Source organism: Pogona vitticeps, chromosome 2, assembly GCF_051106095.1.
Source record: "Pogona vitticeps strain Pit_001003342236 chromosome 2, PviZW2.1, whole genome shotgun sequence".
Lineage (NCBI taxonomy): Eukaryota > Metazoa > Chordata > Lepidosauria > Squamata > Agamidae > Pogona > Pogona vitticeps.
The window spans coordinates 257,055,725-257,077,202 of NC_135784.1; the positions used below are offsets into that span (position 1 = coordinate 257,055,725).

The following is a 21,478-nucleotide window of genomic DNA, read 5'->3' on the forward strand; positions in this document are numbered from 1 at the left end:
GTATATGACATGAAATGCAACCAATTAATCATTTAAGTGAGGCTAAAAATGAGCTCTGTCACTCAGAGTCACACTGTCTTCCCCCAACAATAAAAAGAAAGAGCAACACACATTTTAAAAGAGGCCACTTATCAGCAATAGACAGACATCAGAAGCCTGCCATATAACATGCTAATCCTTAATGTATTTTCCCCCTTTTATTTCTCCAGTGTGAAGAAGGAGATAATCATGTTGCTAATGGCATTGTAAAATAGTTTATAAAGCATCACTCTTTAAAAAAGCAAAAATTGCAGAGAGAAACAATGCTGTGAGGCTTCATGTTGAACATAAAAGATCTGGCTAATTCACAGCAATTTGCCTGACTCGGGATTCTACCAGTATCAAAAATGGAAAGTGAAATAAATTGAGCTTGGGGAAGCTTCACCTGCTGCATCCTTCTTTCTATCACATTCTGGGGGGTCTATGGTTTCAATTCTCAACCCTTTCTCCATTTCACCGATTTCATTCTTTTGCCAGTTGAGCCCTGTTAGGGTGTTTGTACCAGAGTTCATCTGAAGACTTGAGCAGAGGAGTAAGACTCTGCCCTCCATCCTAGCATTAACATGTGTGAAAGTTAAAAACTGAACTAAAGAATTGACTCTGCCTGTGAGGACCTTTGCCACATGAGTGGAAACCCTGAGAAATCGGGATGCTGATCACGTGGAGATGCCCCACGGGCACCTCTCCTTGTCCAATCCAGCTCCCTACTCATCAGAGAGCTAGCATGGAGATGTTAGAGCTAGTATGCCCCTTCTATTCATGTTCAGATGAACTCTTTTGATTAGGACTTAAGAGTCCCCTCAATTCCTTCTTAACGTAATGTTTCATAGGCTGGAATCCTCTACACAGTGTAAGCTAAGTCACAACTTTTCATTTACTCCTGCCTGGCAAACAAAGCGCCCTATATTTCAACCTCTGCCAGGGGGCTAGGACTGCATTGCTGGTATTATTATACTGTGCCCTACCTACAGTTATCCATTTTATTGTAAAATTAAAAAAAAACTAAGATGGGTAAACAATTTCTGACCCAAACTCTTATAGTCTGCATTGTCCAGCCAGTCAAGGTAGACTTTAAAAATGACCTGTTTTAAATATTTTAGTGACCCAATAAAGGTAATATGCAGCCCTTTTTTGTTTTATTTTGTACTAGATCCATACAATGTTTTTGTTTTTTATTTAATCATAGTGTTATGAGCACACTTTTTCTCAAACAAGGTGGCTTACAAGGTTAAAAGAAATATATTTTTAAAGGGACGGATAAAATATGGAGACTTTGTTTATGATTTATTTATGTATTTAAAATATTTTTACCCAGCCTTCCTCCTTAAAAATGACCCAAGGTGGCTTACATCATTAAAAGACAATATTTTAAGCTAAAAACAATAAGAATACACATACTAAAAACGATCAAACAAATACCACACTAGAAAATATGAAACAATATTTTTCAGCCATTCACTGAGAAAAAAAACATGCCTAAAGAGAAAGGTCTTTGCCTCTTGCAGAAGGACAGCAAAGATAAGGCCAGCCTGGCCTCCTGTGGGAGGGAGTTCCAAAGTCTGGGAGTAGCGACAGAGGAGGCCTTCTGCCGTGTCCCTATCAGACGCACCTGTAAAGGTAGTGGGACTGAGATAAACGCCACTCCTGATGATCTTAACATCCGGGCTCTGTGAAGTTTATCCCATTCAAAATTTAATTAAACTAGCAACAAAATTAAAGTACTAAAAACTCATCCGTTTCAAAAAAAAAAAGAAAGAAATTCAGTAGAGCTCAAGTCTATTAAAAGCTATTTCCTTAAAAATAGCCATTTAGTTGCCAATTTTTGCTACAATAAAAAAGTCTTTGCCTGACAACCAAAGGTGTCTACAGAATTGTAGCTAAAATCAATGTTGCATTACATAAATGTTGATTAGACATGGGATATTTGTATTCATATCCCTGGGGATGCAAATGCAAATATCAGCAACACAGGTGCTTGGGAAAACTGGACCCTTCCCCCCCCCCGAAGTGGCAGGTCTACTTACTGTTTGCCGCACAGCATACACAGCAGGCATTGCTCTCATCGCACCAATCTGGGAAGCAGCTCAGCCAGCACTTAACTGCCTCCCCACGCAGCCAAGCACTCTGGCAAAGAGACGGAATGACAAATCTGTCCACTCAGCCATTGAGTGGTCAGCTGTGTGGGGAGGTGAGGAAGCACCAGCCAGGCTGCTTCCTGGATTGGCACGATGAGAACAATGCCGGCTGTGCATGCCACGCAGCAAGCAGTAAGTGAACCTGCTGGTTCAGAAGGGAGGGTCCAATTTTCCCAGGCACCTGTGGTGCCAATATTCATATTCGTATCCCCAGGGACATGAATACAAATCTCCCATGTCTAATGTTGATAGTTCCATTTTGAGCTTCAGCAACTGCCACCCTACCACTACATTCTTCCAATACTCAGAATGCTAATGCCTATTCTATCCATGTTTTACTTTAAATGGATGAATAACTATACTGCAGAGGAATAGGAGAGAAGTTTACTTAGCTGCCATTTTAAAACAAACTTGCCTAATTTTGCACCTTGGAACCAATACATGAAATGCAATTCCTTTAAAATGTGCACTTGTCCACATGGTGCTGTGGAGGTAACCAGTCAAAAACTGCACACACAAAATGTATATATTAGGGAAAGTCTACACCAAAATGAAGATATTAATGGAATTAATAATATTAATTATTAATTTAAACTGGGTTGTATTCTGAAAACTACTTGCAAAACAGACATATTAGGTGAAATTCTATGAGAAAACGTAAACGTGTGTTTAGAATTATGCCCTTTTAAAAGTGCACAAGTGTTTATAAGGATTTCCAAAGAAAAGAAACCACAAAGTTTGGGACAAGCTGAAGATGAGATTGCAGTATTTTCAAAATTCAGAATGAATCTAATGTAAGTATGACTAAATCTGGGGCCAAAATGAAACCACAATAAACTGACAGATTCCTCCATTTCTACTGATGGGTTTTGTTAGATCTGTTTTACACTCACAGGATAAAAGATAAAATGGCTCCAAAGTCTTGTTTCAAGTGGACACCTTTACAAGTATCAAAGGTAAAATATAGGTACGTACTGTGAAATAAAGAAACATTTAAATATAAGACCAATTTCAAACTGAAATCATACAACTTCAAAATTCAATAAGATGTGATTTTCATTCAGCTATGAAACCCATTTCTTCACAAAACAAACAAGAAAACTGAGTTTTCTGGTGGCAATGTTTACATTATCATAATTATTTTTGCAGTTCTCTGAACCAATTGAACAAACTTCCCTGCAAATGGAGAAATTATTCTGTTACTGCTTACATTGTCACAGAGCAGTAAGCATGATCAAACTTATTCCCATTTGGCAGACTTTGGTTGTCCCCCATCTTCTGAGGGGGAAAAATCTTCCCAATGTCACTAAAAATCCCAAACATGTTCCATCTACAAATTGTTTCTTAAAGTTTGCTATAGAGGAGAATGCTATGATCGGCAGGGTATTATTATCACAGAAATTCAAATCCCAAGACCCTTCTTAATACTCTCTAGAGAGCAGTGTGTATCTTTTTAATCAGAGCACCCTGTCATTGTACAGTAGTGTGCCTTATTAGTAATTACCCAGTTTTGGCAATGTGTTAGGTACACCGTCATTATAGCTTTCACCAGCATCTTCATTAATGCTATTGGCAATTCAAATAACTTTGAAGTAAACCAAGTATGTACATGCTGGGGTGCCAGTTCAGAACCAGTGAAATGGGTTGTATAGCTGTAAGGAGGCCATGTTTTGTTTTTTTAATCCAACCAACATTTTATCTGTGAGAAAATGAAGTAGATGTGTTTGTTTGTTTATTGTTTTCATTTATATGCTGTTCTTATCTTCAAAGAAACCCAGAGTGGCATACAACACAAAAACAATATGTATAACAACAAAATGCACCATATAAATGATAAAATGCAACAAAATCTAGCAATAACATACATTAACATAGAAAAATGCATGCCACATTAGTGGAATAGCTGTTCCTAGCCTCTAAAAGCCTACAGAGAGAACTCCACCTTACATCCCCTCCTGAATCCCTGCAGAGATGTCATATGACTCACAGGCTCAGAAAGAGAAATCCAGCTAGATTCTGGTCTCAAAGAACAACATTTTATTGAGGTGTCTGGTCAGAAAGTCTGACACTTGAACATCTTCCTAAGAACTATATAGACCTTTATAAATCTCTAGAGGGAAAAATCAGAATTATGTGTTTGTCACAGCTTACATCCCAGAAAGGGTTAATTCCAGTATGAATCAGAGAAACATTTTGCACCTTGTATTTAACTTATATGCAGAATACATCATGCAAAAATCTGGACTGGATGAATACCAAGCCGGAATTAAGATTGCTGGAAGAAATATCAGCAACCTCAGATATGCAGATGATACCACTCTGATGGCAGAAAGTGAGGAGGAATTAAAGAACCTCATAATGTCGTAAGGGAGATCACTCACAGCCAAGCAATCTTTTCTTGCCATCTGATTACACCCAACAATACTATATGGATAGAACTGCACAAATATTGCTGCACCTACTTGTGGCTTTGCTTGGTGAAACAACCAAGGGACGGGCGGGAACGTGTCCAAAATATATTCAGCAAAAAACAAAACTGAAAATAGCAGCAAGAATGTATCGCCATTGCTACCCACACTTGACAACAAAGCTACCTAGATAGCCATTACATGGGTGGGGGGGGGGATATAGAATGAAGGGATTGCATGGAGCTAACACATGTGTAGCATGATGACAGGTATGACTAGAAGCAGGACTTATACTATCATTTGGAAAGCCTCCAAACTAAATTAATGTGAGAAGTTTTAGCCACTTTTGTTGAACATCTCCATCCATTTTTAAAATTATGGGTTGTATCTAGGTAGCCCCTTGCAACAAAGGGATGGCTTTCCTTACAGGCATGGAGAGAGAGCAATTCCTTTAAATCCTGTCCTCCCCCCCCAAAAGAAAACCTTTGACCTTGTCTCAAATGCCGTAAGACTTGTGGGATCTACTCCCTTGGATTGCAGACTTACAAATATGTCAGCCATCCTTTGATGTATCCTGTGCAACATAACATGATAAAAGAAAAAGTATTGGTGGTTGTGGTGGTGGTAGTAGCAGCAGCAGCTGTTGCAGGAACAGTAGTAGAAACAACAACAATATGAAGTAACATTACAGAAATCTTATACTGAGTACATTTAATCTTATGGGTCAACAAATATGACAGACCCACAGCTTTGTGCCCAAGTCTATTCAATACACATTAATTGAAAACAAGCAAAGAAATATTTCCACAGGAGCCTGCCTGCATCTTAACATCTTTGTGCAAAGCCTGTCACTTAGCCCTATAAGTTTGATGGCTGTGTTTCTGTGCTGTAGGAGGTTTGAACCTGGCAAAATTGAGCTCCTCTTGCTACACCCCCTTCTCTGCCCCATTCCCCTTTTATTTTATTTTGTCTCTTCTGCTGCTAGAGTTTAATTAGGGCAACAGTTCTGCTGGCACATTCTAATATTATAACTTACAGTGTTTCAGCAGTATCTTTTTTTAATCTTGTGTGTTATCTTGAATCTTGTGTGTGTGTGTGTGTGTGTGTGTGTGTGTGTGTGTGTGTGTGTGTGTGTGTGTGTGTGTGTGTGTGTGTGTGTATTAGAGAGAGAGAGAGAGAGAGAGAGAGAGGAGCCAGTAAAGTTCAAAAACTGTTTGAGAAAGAGACCTAGGAATTGCTATTCTCTATTCCATTGAGTGCCTTTGATTTACAAAACCCCTTAAAACAATTTCTGCATAAGTCAGACACAGTACTTAACAGATGATATTGCACTGCAATTAGAGTGCACCAAATCAATAGATCAGTAGAACTGTTGGAGGGGGTGCAAAACAAGAGGAACCTTAATCCGTATACAGTACGTATAGTGGTGTTTCCCTCATATACAGTAACTAAGTTCTGTGATTAGGTTTTCCAGATTATGCCCAAGTAGTTAAAGCTAAGCAGGCTCTAATTTTCACTTGGGTTTTTTAAAAGTGTGTAAAATTGAAAATCTGAATTCATGCATTCTTCACAAATGTAATATATGCCATGCTACTGGAGAAGTGGATGAAGCTTCTCATCAGCAATGTTGTCTATTGGTATACAAATGGTTTTGTAATGCCTGTTTGCCAGAAGAAGAAAAAGAACCCTACATTTAACATGGTAGATATCAAAAGTTGCCCCTTGTCTAGTGTTCCCAGCACCTTCCTGACAATGGCAGGTGGTCACTTTCCTACACCACACAGCAGTACGGTGGGGCAAAGTGTCTCCCTCCCTTCCCATAGGAGAAAAAAAAAGGATAAAAAGTCCTAACCAGTGCAGTTATGCCAAACTAGGGTAGTGTGCTTCTTTTGACATCAAAGGGTAGGGGTGGCAAATGGAGATGGCAGAGACTTCAGCCAAGGGCCACAGGTTAACCACTCCTGTACTACAATAATCCAAACTGGGCGTTATCAGAGCATGTTAATATCAGCCAGGTTGCCTCTGACTAGGAAACGCTCTCCAGCCCTCCCAGGTCACCCAGCTTAGCTTGTGAGAGGTTCCCCATGTTGCATGAATCACTTGGATTCCAACAATCAGACTAGATTACAGAGCATCACCAAGCTGCAGACATTTACAGAGCTTGGGGACATTGGAGGGGGTGAGGGAATCTGGCAGCTGTTGCTTGAAAAAAATCACTTTGTCAAATTTGGGTCATGTACAGGAGAGTATCCTCATGTCCCAGGGAAGTTTTGAAGAATAAACTTTCCACATCATATGAACTATCCATCAACAATATCCTCATATTGTCTGGACTGAGCATATAGTTTACTGACCCAGATTTCATTTCTTTTCATTTAGATAGTTATATTCCAAATCTCAAGGCTCAAATAATGCCGGGAATAACCTCAGTGTAATTACCAAAATAACGAACAGCAACGTGGAGGCATTGCCGTAGGCTTCTTTGGTCAAATCTCCCATGGAATGGACTGCCGCATGAGTGGAGTGACCTTACTGCTGCTCACACCAAGGAGCTACTTAGTCCTTGCTTCTGGAAGTGTAAGTCCCACAAACTTAAATGGCATTCTCTACTCATGTAGTACACAGCGGGGGGGAGCCAAATTCCAATGCCGGCAAAGCTTTATGTTCTGCTGGTGCTGAACAGGATCCTGGCCTTTAAAGAGAAAATGAACAAATTTAAAACATTAAACCTTTAAAATTAAAAACTGCCCATTTGAAGATCTGTTCAGCTGAATTCTTGCTCCCACTTTTTGCATTTGATTATGCTGTCATGGGAACATGAGTTGTTGTGACAATAGAAATGGGGGAGAGTAATATACGAGATACGATCAGGTGGCATCTTGACATTTTAATTTTTCTTGCAAATGTTTTTAATGTGCAAATGTGTTTTTTTTTTATTCTTTCAGGAAGGAAACTCAGCATCCAGTCCATTAGCAAATTAAACAGAAACATTTGCTGCTAAACTGCAAACAGAAGAAGAATTATATGAGACAAACAAGTGGCATCGACGTTTTAATTTTTCTTTTGAAGTATAATAAATATTTTTATGTACAGATGTTTTTAATTTTGTGGCATGTGCTCAATCTCTAGTTCATTACTGATTGAACATAGCTTAAAAATATTGCTAAAAATCAGCAATAAGAATTAGATATCATCGATCACATCCTCTTAACTCTTCATCCTAAATCTGTAATGGCCACACCCATAAACTTTATATCAATCAGTATGGGAAAACTTTAGCTTTCTAGGTGTATACATCACATCTGCCCCCTCTGCTTTGGTAGTGGTAGCCAGTTGTGGGCATTTTGAAACTTCTAGAATGCCAGATTCCCATCTCCTGATGTACAGTAGATGTTTAAAAAATGTGCTTGGGACAAACACAATCTTGTTCAACAAAATAAAGATCATGAAATATGGTTGCAGTTCCCAGCAGCATCTTCTGGCACCACCCATCTAGAATGAATGAGCCAAATAAAGGAAGCAATAGAAAACAATGCACCCAGACCCCTGATCTGAATGTCTGCTCCAGCAGGATGCGAAAGTTGATAATATCAAAGATTATCCATATATTGTATTAGTGCATGATTTGAGAGAGGTATCGGCCATGTGAGTAGATCTATGCCTTTAAGCTACTTCCTAAAAGAAAAGAATCAGTCAAAAGTTCAGATTTCTTTTTTTAAAAAAAAATATTGTTTACAATTACATGCAAAGCAGTGCATGCAAAAGTAAAGGTAACAGCTCTGCAGTTCTAAGGTTATTATGAAGTCCTCAATAGTTGAGGTCGCTGCCTGCAGAGCCAGAGACTGGGAGTTCAATTCCCCACTGGACCTCCTTGACAGGAGCTGGACTCAATGATTCATAGGGTTCCTTCCAGCTCTGCAGTTCTAAGAATATTTTTCTATAGATTACAAATATCAATAAAATAATAATCAAAGTAGTAATTTGTGTACTTTGGCTCAACTCTAGATGTTGAGCTGGATAAACACATTGGCAAAGCAGCTACCATGCTCTCTAGACTCACAAAGAGAGTATGGCTTAATAAGAAGTTGATACCATATACAAAGATCCAGGTCTATAGAGCTTGTGTCCTGAGTACACCTCTGCACTGCAGTGAGTCCTGGACCCTTTTTGCATGGCAGGAGAGGAAGCTGAACATGTTCCATATGCATTGTCTCTGACGCATTTTTGGTATCACGTGGCAGGACAAAGTTCCAAATAGAGTAGTCCTAGAACAAGCTGGAATTTTTAGCATGTATACATTACTGAAACAGTGACATCTATGTTGGCTCGGTCATGTCGTGAGAATGGCTGAATGAAATGGATTCCAAAAGATCTCCTGTATGGAGAATTAGTGCAGGGAAAACACCCCAGAGGGAGACCACAGCTGCGATACAAGGATCTGCAAGTGGGATCTGAAGGCCTTAGGAATGGACCTCAACAGATGGGAAACTTTGATATCTGAGTGTTCAGCCTGGAGGCAGGTGGTGCATCATGGCCTCTCCCAATTTGAAGAGACACTTGTTCAGCAGGCTAAAGCAAAGAGGCAGTCCCGAAACCAGCAAAATCAGGGAGCTGGACAGGGGACAGATTGTAGTCTTCATTGTGGAAGGCATTGCCACTCTCATATTGGCCTTCTCAGCCACAACTAGATGCTGTTCCAAGACCTCTATTCACAGCACATTACCATAGACTCTTGAGACTGAAGGTTGTCTACAATAATCAAAATAGAAAAAAAACACCAACGAAATTAGCAAAAAAAAAAAAAAAAATTAAAGGCAGAAATGCCAAAAACAGCAAGATCTGGTTAATTTAAACATACACACATACTCCTCCAAGTATTGTCATTGATATCTTCCTGTTTTCTAAGAGAAGGACAAAACTAGTCAGTGCTACTCCATGCCCCCCACTCCACCAGCAAATGGTGAAAACTGGTTCCAGAAGCAACCCTGCCAGGCATGGTTTCTTTGGAACAGAGGACTAAGCTACAGGGACTGATGGAAAAGTACTTGGAAAAGTTTTTGTTTAGGACTGTGTCTCCCAAATGGCTAACATTCATGCAGCAATAGAATAGTTGCCAGTAGATTCTTCTGGTGGGGGAGCCTGGGAGCTACAGTGGTGCCTCGCTAGACGATGATAATCCATTCCACTGAAATCGCTGTTTAGCGAAATCATTGTCTAGCGAAAAGCATTTCCCTATTGGAATACATAGAAACCTGTTTAATGCGTTCCAATGGAGCAGAATCGTCGTTGTCTAGTGAAGATTGGCCATAGGAAAGCCACTTTGTGAACCGCCAATTAGCTGTTTAAATAGCTGTCTTGCGAAGCTTAGGTCCTAAAAACACCTGTTTTGCAAACACGGAGGGAGCTGTCAAAATCATTGTCTAGCGAAAATCGGTTTGCGAAGCAGGGATCAAACATTGTCTTGCGAAATTCCCCCATAGGAATCACTGTTTTGCAAATCGCTATAACGATCGCAAAAAGTCAATGTCTAGCGAAAAAACTGTCATGCGGGGTAACTGTCTTGCGAGGCACCACTGTATAATCCTTTTTCAAGCTCTGAGCCTTGGCTGCATAATATTCAGAAATATACAAATACTGTACAGCATAAGTGGAGTCAAAGTACAGCAGCAGTCTTAGAAGCAGCAGGTTTCCTATCATAGAGAGAAGTCACATACATAGACACTGCTAAGGTCAGAGAAGTGGATAAAGAATTGCAGCTTTAATTTCCTCTCTAATCACCACAAGCTCTATGGGATGTCTTTCCATCTGGGTCTAAATGTGAGAAAGCTCACCCATATTTCAAAGCATGGAGTATACTGGGAGGCTATTCCTAGGAAAGAGAAATGGGGCCCACAGCACTGCCTAAAATAATTGCAGTAATTACAGGAGAAAGAGAAGAATGATCATGTCCTGATTTCAATGGGGTGATTTCTCACTGGGTTTCCTATCAACTATCACCAGGCTGAGGTTTATTGTATGTGAATGTTCATTAATTACAAACGCTGGTGAAATTCAAGTATAATTAATCTGTACCAACTTGACTATAAAATAAACTTGTCAAAAGTGACCAATAAATAGCCCTTTGTCTTCTTCCTCTCTTGCATGCTTTGAATTCCTACTTCCTCTATAGGCTCAGCCAGACCAGCAGAGGTGAGTGATGGTGGTTGTTTCCTCCCGTTTGCGATTGCAAGTCACATGGGGTATGTCTCTTTACAGCAAGCTTTCTCGTATAGGAGTAGTCCGATAAGAAGTCTAATATTGCTTCATTTCCTGACCATCGAAAAAAGAAGGACCCAATGATCCATGGGGATAAAACAAAAGCCAAAATCCATAAGGGGGTTTTGCCTTCAACTGCCAATTAACAAAATGTGTTTGCATCATGTTGTGAACTTACAGGTGAAGAGCAGCCTATGTGGTGTAGTGGAAGGCATGATGGACTAGGACAGAGGAGACCAGGATTTAAATCTTGGCTTGGTCATGGAAACTCACTGAGGGTTTGCAATTGTAAAATCACTCCCTAAGTATCTCAGAGACCCTGAAAACCCTATGAGAGTAGCCACAACTTGGATGCCACATGACAATGCATAACATATTAATTCACTATTTCTTTGTACTTATCTCACATACTGTATGTTCACCTATGCTCCTCACTAATTTCACCTTTCCGTTGATTTATAATAAACTTCATTTTAGCTGCGTTATGATCTTCCTTGAAGGTGAGAGGGGAAGAAACAGTCATTCACACATTGCATCAGTTAGAGAAGGATGGGGAATTCCCCCACCTGAGGGCATGCTTTATTTCCGGTTAGTGATGGAAGCGGCTACAGAGATAGAACCACAAGTTAGGCATTCCATGACATTGTCACCTGAAGAGTTCTAAACTCTTAAACAATTCCCCCAAGTTTTAGTCACTTGCCACATACAGGTTTGTTTCTTAACAGAACAAAAAAGAAGAAGAAGAAGAAGAAGTAGATGAGACAATGATTTTCCCAACACGTCTTTCCTCACCTCTGGCTGCAAATGCCTAACAGGACCCTTGGGCATATGTGGAGGGTCAAAATGGAAGGCAGCTCAAAACGGAAGAAAATAGGGATGGTCAGAACAGATAAGTACAGTAGCTGGATAGTTCAGTGGTTGAAGATCAGTTCCCCACTGTGCCTCCTCAACAGGGGCTGGACTCCATGATCCAGGCTGTCCCTGCCAGCTCTGCAGTTCTAATATTACCATTATTGTATATTGTCAATCAGAGCAAGATAAAACCAGAGGAGGAGACAGCAAAGCAAGCCAGACATCAGGGTTGGAGTGTCAATCACACAAGAACCCAGGGAATGCAGGGGAATAGAAACAGGTCCGGTGAAATCCACACTGTTGTCAACAACTGCTCTGAAGGCAGGCTATCTTCTTATACAACTGCCGTTGGGAGACTCTTTCCCACGCGTGCAGCTAGGAAGGGGGAGTCTAATTCTTAAGGTATTTTTAAGAAGCTCCTGATGTATTTTCTTTCAACAGTTGGCACTTCTTCTCTGGTAGGTCCTGCTGCCTTGAATCGTTTTAGAGTCCCTCTCTCCCTGAGGCATAAGAGTCGCTCTATCAACATGTCCTCTTATATGGAAGACGTGGGCTCTTGGCTCTCTTTCCAGGGAGTCCAGGTTCTACTTCAGTCTCAAGTAGCACGAGAGGAAGGGCTGTCAACTGGGGGCTCAGGGCTCGATCCCACTGACAATAAAACCCAGGTTTTGCTGGGGAAAAAACCTGGGTTTAATTTTTAGCATACGAATCAGGGACGTCCAAGTGGCGACTACTGTGCCAGCGGAGCAAATCTTTCTGCTCCTCTGGCAAAGGTCCGTTTATTTTGCAGTGGATGTGAAATCAATTCCGAGGTGAATGCCCCCCTTAAAGATTTCACACTATCTGATACAGCGCTATTGCAGATAGCAGGAATTTTTTAAAAAATAAAAGCACAATGCTTGTAAAAAACCAACACCTGTCTCATCATCCCCCGCTTACCCAGTCATATACATTGCCTACCCCATCACCAGAGAAGCAGAATTATATGTTCTAGTTGCTAGTTGATTAGCCTCATGTATTGTAGCGAGGGCACTGGAATCCTCAGGTGTTCAAGAAACACAGGATGCATAAATGTAACCTTTCTACCCTTCCTGTCCCTAAGCATAAGCACAATTCTACCCATAATCCTAAACAGACTGGGGAAACCCCTTTCCATGAGCTTTTCTTCCTGATCCACTCAGTTAGTATCTCTGTAGGAAATTAAAGCCCATAAGCCCATATGATGCGTCAGCATATTGCATGCTCAGGCAACGCATGCCATGAGAAAACTTCCCATACATTTGGCTGCAAGCTAACAAAGAGATAATATTTTCTTTCATCTGTATGAGTAGGAAAGGATGCAAGGGCAAGAGGCTGGCTCCTTTGCTTGTTTGTGCAATTTTAACTACTCTGAGTATTTTCATGAAAGACGTCTTAGTGTCAGTTGGCCTACTTAGAGAGGAGCACATGAAACAGAATTTTACCACCTCCTGCTTCCATTTATTTGTCACATCAGATGAGAAGTTTGAAGAAGGAAGAGGAGGAGGAGAATCAAATTATTAAGTAGAGCACATCTAAATTAGTGGGGTTTTTTAAAGCTGTAGTTAGGTTCTTTTTCTTTACACACATCCAAGTACAAAATAATAAACTCCCCATAATACCTTCATTTGGGATCAATCTACAAAATTTCACATGCCAGAAAGTTGCACCTAAACTTATTCTCCCCCCGCTTCCCCGACCCAGATGGCTCAGCTACTGGGTACAATCTGAACGTTCTCCATTGATTCAAAAAAAATGATGCTCCATTGGTCAATAAAGCTGCTCCTGCTAATTTGCCTTACAGTCCTGTTTTCTGTCTGTTGAAGGTGGTGATCAGAATTCTGCTAAATAAATCAAAACCAAACTGGTTTGAAGGATATGCTGAATTTGTTGGCTTGAACCAGACTGAGTGAACTAGCCACAGACCAGCAGAAATCAAGCTGGAAATAGTTTAACTCTTTGGATGAAAGTCTGTTTTAATTGTTTCTAAATCTTGATTAGTAGGGGTGAGGGTTAATAATGCAGTTGCTTCAGGCAGCAAATACTAGCCTGTAGGCAGTGGTAAGCAAGATTCTGGAGGGCAAAACTATGTGTGTCATTCGGCCTCCTCTTGTCCCTTAAGCAAGTTTTCTATTCTGAGCATAATAGGGACTCTGTCCCATTGACACTATTGAAGTCAGATTCAATAGTCACTCTATTATTTTTTGCCATAGGCATCATAATGTTCTGGGTCAACTTCATTAGGAACACCCTCATTGCATATTCCAAATCCAGAGCAAACTGCCTGTAGGCATTTGGTTCAATTAGTACACTATTGTCTGCATATGCTGTTCATGTTTCTTCTCTCCTCCTTCATTACACAACAGGCAACTTAATCCTGAAAAGATCCTCAGCATGACGTTATTCTGAGCAGAAATTTCAACCGGATGGGATGTTTACTCTTGCCTTTTTGGAGTACTGAAAATCTCAGTGTTTGTATCTCACACAGTAGCATAGAAAACATGAATTAAAACATGCCTGATGAAGCTCGGGGAAAAGAACAAGTCCCAAAATTGCTTTGCAGCACTCAGCAGATCCATTCTTAATGTTGTACCAGTTATAGCAATAAAACAAACACATGACTTCAGCAAATGTGTGTTCCCAACTGCAAGAGCCAGAGAACTGATGGGCAGAGAATTAATTAAAAGAATGCTTAACCCCTTTTTCTGTCTGCCGATTCTCCAAAGGCCATTTTTAATTCAGGCGGACTTGTTTCCATTCTCAGGATCTGACTAGATGACATGTTTATTATATCTTCCAACCAGTACGTTCTCCCAAAAAGTAACATTTCCAAACCTTGACAGAGACCATAGAAGTCAATGGACACTAGCAGGATCTTGGGCACAGGAAAGAGTATTGCCAGTAAATAACGTTGTAACATACAGCCCTGCTCTCACCTGTCCGTCACAGCTAGGCAGTGGAACATCAGCCAATGAGGGGACGGAGGGTGGTGCAGAAGGGGGAGGAGCTGAAATATAAAAGAGGTGTGTGAGGTGTGAGATAGATAGATGGAGGAGATGAAAAGATTGAGAGTTAGTGATTAGCATGTTAGTAGGCCTGTGAGCCAAAATAGTCAGTGAGAAAAAGTCTGTGTGATTCAATGAATGAGAAACAGTGATTTATAACTTGATTAACTACCTGTGATTTACCCATTTTCTTTTGTTAAATCAATAAACAAGTTTTGTTTTGGAAGAAACACTTGTCCTTTTTTTAATATTAAATATAAGCGGTGGCAGCAGTTGAAGAAGAGTAGTGAGCACTCTTGGAGGCCTGAGTTGGCAGAGGCTTCAGAGTGGCCCGCTACAAACATTGTATGAAATGCTATGTGGAACTTCAGGGCTTACTCCATATCCAATTAATTGTTAGAGTCATTGTAGAAAAGCAGTGGCTCATCTCAAAAGAGCACTATCATGGAATGCCTAAGGAATATTTGCAGAAGTAAGCTCTTCCCCTAAAAGTCTGCTTGCAAATATCCATCTCCAAACTCCCACAGTAGCTTTACAAGTAGCACATGGATCTGGGAATACCATATATACTTTATAATGTCCTGTTCCATTTGACCCTTAAGGAAAACAAGGGTTTTTCAAAATATGTAGAATGTACTGTATTTTTGCAAATTCTCCCAGAAAAACACTTCTTCACAATACTGCAAGAAATAGATATTAGACATAGCCTATAATTAGAGATGATTAGAACAGGTTAGGGTTCCCAGTGTGGTGTAATGAATAGAGCCACAGTCGAGGACTCTGGAGAATAGAGTTTGAATCCCCATTCAGCCATGGAAACTGATTGGGGTAAAACCACTCCTTAAATATCTCATTTGCTTTGAAAACCCTGTTAGGGTCGTTATAAGTTGGTTCTGACTTGACAGCATGCAACAACAGCAGAACAGGTTAATATTGCAGAGAAATTATTAAGAGAATCTTTTTTTGGATTTGTTGAAATCCGATTTCAAAGAAATCCCACGTTTAACTCAGGAAGAGCAGTCACCAATCAGAGCAAGAGAATTTGCATATTCCTAGAGGTGAGAGAAACTCCAGCTGTGACACTCAGGTAGTTTCACTGGTTAAGCTCTTCTAATCATGGAATGTATCTCAAGTTCTGTTTCTGGCCTTGGAAAGCATACTGTACATTACGAATGACACATCTTTATAGTGGAAAATTCCTTAAGGGGTAAAAGTGTCTGATTGTCACAGTGGAAATTCTATAGTTTGTGAATCGTCTGATTTTGTTGGATGGCTGGTCTTGAGAAAGTAAACTAGTGCTTTGTTTGCAAGTCTGACTTCTCAGGTCTCCAAAATCATGTTTCTGGAATACAAATGGGATTTCAGCAGGAATAACAAGTTATCTATAATTCATCATTTGGTCCAAGAGTTTTTATAGGGTTGTTCAAGGTTTCATCTTTTGCCTCTTTTCCTTTTTTTTTTTAATCCTAAGAACTCATTTCTATAGAACCCCTGCAAAGATGCATCCATTTTAGAAGTGTTTTAGTATGACCACATCAAGGAGGGAGAACTCTTCTTACAGAACAACAAGGTTGAAAATCTCTAGGGAAAAAATGGATATACTCAGTTGGTTATGCTGTTGTTTAAGAAATGTACAATCCAAATATGTGGGAAGGTAGCAATAATGTTGCCATGACATCAAAAATTCTAAAAAAGAAATTATTATTTAAAAAAAGCTTCTTAAAGAGGTAAGAATCAGCTTCAAGCTGCCATTACCATTAACCATTGTACCAAGCACTTTTTCAAGTTGAAAGAAGAAACGAAGGAAGGAGATATGGAAGTGTATATCAAGGAAAAATAAATATTGATAGAAACCACATTGTCTAGCACGACACAGCTCTCATAGTAATTTTGAGACCCGCCTTCAGCTCTTCTTCTAAAATGCAGCGCAAAGCAGCAAACTCCATTTAAATGTATCAACAAAGAAGCATATAACTTTTTTTTTCTTCATCTCTTCTGGATTGTCCTTTATTTTTTTTTTTTAAAGGATGGAGAATGATCTAAGTAGACATGGTCATGAATATAGCTTTTGTTAACAAATATGAGCAATAGATTGAGGGACTCCCCAGTCAACTGCCTGTGTCTTCCCAGTGAGAGGAAAACACCCTGTAAAGCAGACGGGGAGCCTGAATTATTAAAGCTGAAGGAATAATCTACTCCAACTGATCAGAGGAGATCTCTCTGGAGAAATGGTGGGTTTTTCCACTGGCAGCCTGAATACATCATACGTGAGCTGCATCTAAAAACAGACAGCCTTATTTCCATAAAGCCATTTCAAGCAGATATTTTTTCCAAGCTTTCTGTTGAAGGGAGCGGAAAATCAAACGAGAAACTGGTACTGACTTGCACTGAAAACAATTGGATTTTTCTTTTCTCTGTAAATCTGATGCTCCCAAGGAAATGATATTACTAAAAATGATTGCTATACTAAATGCAAAGGACAGCAAAAATTAATATCGATGGCAAACGGTGTTTCCCAGGCAACCCTTTATCAGATACCTTCCTGCCTTTGGGCAATACAGATTTCAGACACTTAATATCTCAAATGTGCTTACACAAACACAAACTGAACACAGGCGCCCCCCGTGCCTCTCTTTTCAGGAGTATGATCTCATCATGCCTTTGTTTGGAATAGTAAATTTCACTTCTGAATCATCCGATTTGAAGCAACCAAGCAAAATACATCAGTTTCACTATAGAAGAGAAATGATCAAAGAATAGCAAGTGTTTCTAAGAGATGGGGTGGCATCCACAAGGACTGGATCTGGCCAGTCCTGGAAATCTATACACGTGAACATGATTCACTTTCAGACTGGAGACAAGCACATTCACAGCAGAATGTTTCTTGTTCAGATGTCCAGATGCACCTTCCATTTCGCTCTCGCCCTCTCTCCACTCCTGCACTTTCCCATTATATCTACTATTAGTCAGCATACCAGGGCCTCGTGGGACTATTCCAATACCCCCCACCTTCCAGGCTTACACAGACATGCACACACAGAGAGGGGGGGGAAGAGAGAGAGAGATTTTTAACCTTTTTTCAAATCTCTGTGTTCCCAAGCCAAGTGAACATTTCCTTCTTGTAAACGGGTGATGGCCATTTGGGCTTTATAAGCAGAGATACTCACAGCCATAGCATTGTATGTGGAAGGAGCTGTTGCAGTGTGGAATGCTTCTGTTCAGTGACTGCATTTCATTCCTGACCACCTGAGTACATTCAACCTATTAACTGTTTTCCCCTTGCTCAGAAGGTTTTTGTGTACTTCCATAATCTTGTACTGCAGAGACTTCTTTTTCATGCATACTATACATGAAAGGTATAAGGCCAACATTCAGAGAAATGACTGTATATGGTGCTGATAATGCCAGATAGGTTTCTAAGCCAGGCTTGGGGGAATTGAGGGGGTCATGACTGTGGATTCAGGAGGCCAGGAAATCTCAAGTAATTTCTTTTGACAATTGGAGGCAACCTCTGGAGATCCTACCATGCTGTTGTACAGATTAAGCCTCTTCTTCATAAATATATCCCCAGGAAATTTCAGTAACACTGACAGAAAGATTGATAGGTAAATCATAATTGAACTGAACACTGACAGCTATATGTGCAACAGGAATTTGTGCTGGCATGCTGCAAATCTTTTTCCTAATGGATCTCAGATTTGTTTTTTACAGATCACCGGAATCATAAAACATATAGCAAGTCTAGCAGAGACAGAAGAGAACTCTGTGTGGCACATGAAACACCGAAGAGCACTGTAGCATTGTTTCATTATCCTGAAAATATTTCAGAAATACAAATTACAGGTGGTTTTATAATATATATTGTGTATGCACAAAGCTCTTTTTTAAATTGTTCATCTATAATTAAACCATTAATCGTTTAAAATTTGAAGTATTTGTATATAATTATATAGAGGATAAGGACAAGAGGAAAAAATATATTTCCTTCTTTGCTTGCATCTTGTGCAAAATTACTTCCTACTAGGAATTTTTCCACATACGAAAGAATCAGTCTGTGTAGCCTTGGCAAGCTATAGCATCACAGAGCATCCCCAGAAGGGAACAGTGAATCACTTCCGAGTATGTTATATCTTGAAAACCTTGAGAAAGGTCACCATAAGTCAGAATCAACTTGACGGCAAGTAATTGCTATTGTTTATTATATTTTGATAATATTATTTATTACATTTAGCATGTGGCAAATCAGAGAATGAGGTGATTAACCAGAGACTGATGGTTCATTTCTTTTCCTTTTACAGGGTTCCTGTTTCATTGAAGTTTAAATGGCAACAGAACTCTGCAAAATGCTTTACCTTTTAATTCAGAACCAAAGGTTGTATTTGGTTTGGGCTTTATGAGCATTTTAAAAAGAACACCATGATCTCTAAGACTCAGCATGGATTCCTCAAAAAACAAATAATGCCAGACTAATCTTATCTCTCTCTTTTATATGTATATAGAATCACAAGCTTGGTAGATAAGGGGTATGCTGTGGCTGTACTGTATCTGAGTTCAGCAGGAACCTCCACCATCTAGCCTACATTTTAGCAGCTTAGCCATAAGAATATAATAAGGGAACTTCCCAACAATGAGAACCATTTGACAAGTGGAATTGATTGCTTCAGAGTATGATGGGCTCTCCTTCACTGGAGATTTTTAAGTAATGGTTGGAAAGCAGTAAGTGGGGGATGCTTTAAGACGTGAATTTCCTGCACTGGCAGGAGGCTGGAATCAGTGACCTTTGGGGGTCCTTTCCAGCTCTACAGTTCTATGTCTTGATGATTCTAATCGTAGTGGAAATGCTTTCCTCTTAATGTTCATCTTGACCCATAATTGTTCTGGAAGAAATACTAGATTACAAAGAACATTGTACCTTTAAAATTACATATAAACTATTGATCTCTTAAACGATTCCTGTGGGGATGTTTTCTGTGAAAAGTTTCATCAGTTGAGTATCTCAGTGGTGGATAGAAAAAAAAATATTCTAATTGCTACAGCCCTTTTAGAAATCCAATAATAGCAATGACATGAATTATGAAATTGTGTAGGCAGGAAAAAGATTCTCAATGCCTTTGCTGAACTTTAGAGTGTTCACTCCCATCGTAGGATTTATACTGAGTAGGAAATTGCCAGTTTATTTGTTAGTACAAGCTATTTTTTGTAAAAGTTTAAATTAGCAACACCTGGAATGCAACAGATGTGGGTAGCATATAATTTCCTGTATGTGAGCAGATCAAATTCTTAATGCCCCAGCAGGAAGCTTATTCATTATGCTTTTGCCCTTGGCTCCTGCTGTATGAAACCAAGCTGAAGCTGCAAGATTTCTCAGACTGAAAAATATTGGGTCAAAGGAAACTAACCATTGGTGGGGAGGGGGAGGTCAGGAGGGAAAATAAATGGAAAAGTGTAAGCAGAAGGCTCTCCCTGGATGCTCTTAAACTACAACTTGAATAAATGGTGGTGATGATATGGCTGTGCTTTGAGCCAGCTTTGAACTCACAAATATGTTCCCCAAAGCACATGCTTGGTTCAAACTGGTATATCTATAATTCTCTTTGAGCAAAATTCAACTGAAGTGAATCCTGTGGTAATCCAACAGAAATAGTAGATGGGGCAGTGTGATGAACTGGTTAGTGCAGGACTATGGGAAATCCCAGTTCAAATCTCCTCTGTGCCATAAATTTCCCTGGGTGATCCTGGGCCAGTAATCAGCCTTTCTCAGCCTAACCCAGCTCACAGAATTGGCTAAAAACGGGGAGGAGATGTATATCACTTTAAGGTACATGGAGGAAAGGAAAAGTGTAAATGTAACAAACTAAGAAAATGTAGGACAAAAGGAAAATAAACTTTTATTCTTAGAAAAGAGTGAGGAAATCTGGGATCAGAAATGGACCATTGACTGGAAGTCCTATAGTTAAAATGCAGTCATGCTAATGAGATCGCCTTCTTCAATTTGAGACCTTCTAGATTACCTACAGCTCTCATCATCCCTAACTCCTATTGCTGGCCCTGCTGCATAAAGTATGTGGGAACTGCAGGATGACACATCTGGAGCACATATCAATGTGACAAACCCAGACCTACTGGGATATGCCACACGTTACACTAAGCTGCCACCAACCATTCCCTATAAGAAGTCACACAGACCAGGGATGGATTTTCAACAAATAAAAGAATAAGGTTTATTTAAAACAACACACAGGCAAAATAAAATGATCAGGTGAATAAGATATAGTAACGTGGCTTAGTCTCATTCATACATGCATACAGTTTGGTTCACACAGAACACTTAACTTGAAGCACAGACCCTGAACCTATCAGTTCTGGCTAACCAACAGACACCTGAACCTATCAGGTTGGTACTGACACACAGTAGTACCCTGTCTGACACACAGACTCCCACACCAGCTTCTTCTTCCCAGCTGCTGCTTCTTCACATCCCAGCGTCTCAACTTCTCCACACACGCATCACATATATATACAGTACAGCCCCTCCTCCTGATGTCCCGCCTTCCACTCCCCATAGGATGGAACTTTCCCTCCAAACCCATGACAGACAGGTAACATCAGTGCTGTATGTAACACCTCCCCTCTTTATAAGTTGTTTTGTAGGGGGAAAGCTAAGGTGCTTTTCCCCAAAAAACAACCTGGATAAAACACACAACAACAGTTATACATACCATATCATACTTACTTATACTTACATTCTAAGTTAACCATAGCAATT

At 39.9% G+C, this 21,478-nt stretch overlaps 1 long non-coding RNA gene across 1 annotated transcript; it reads left to right on the plus strand.

Annotated features, from left to right (window-relative positions):
- The first annotated feature begins 2,069 nt into the window (after positions 1-2,069).
- LOC144587011 (uncharacterized) lies at positions 2,070-20,720 on the plus strand. The gene is made up of 2 exons (XR_013542138.1): positions 2,070-7,159; positions 7,528-20,720. It is a non-coding gene; the product is annotated as an uncharacterized LOC144587011 (long non-coding RNA).
- The last annotated feature ends 758 nt before the right edge of the window (positions 20,721-21,478 follow it).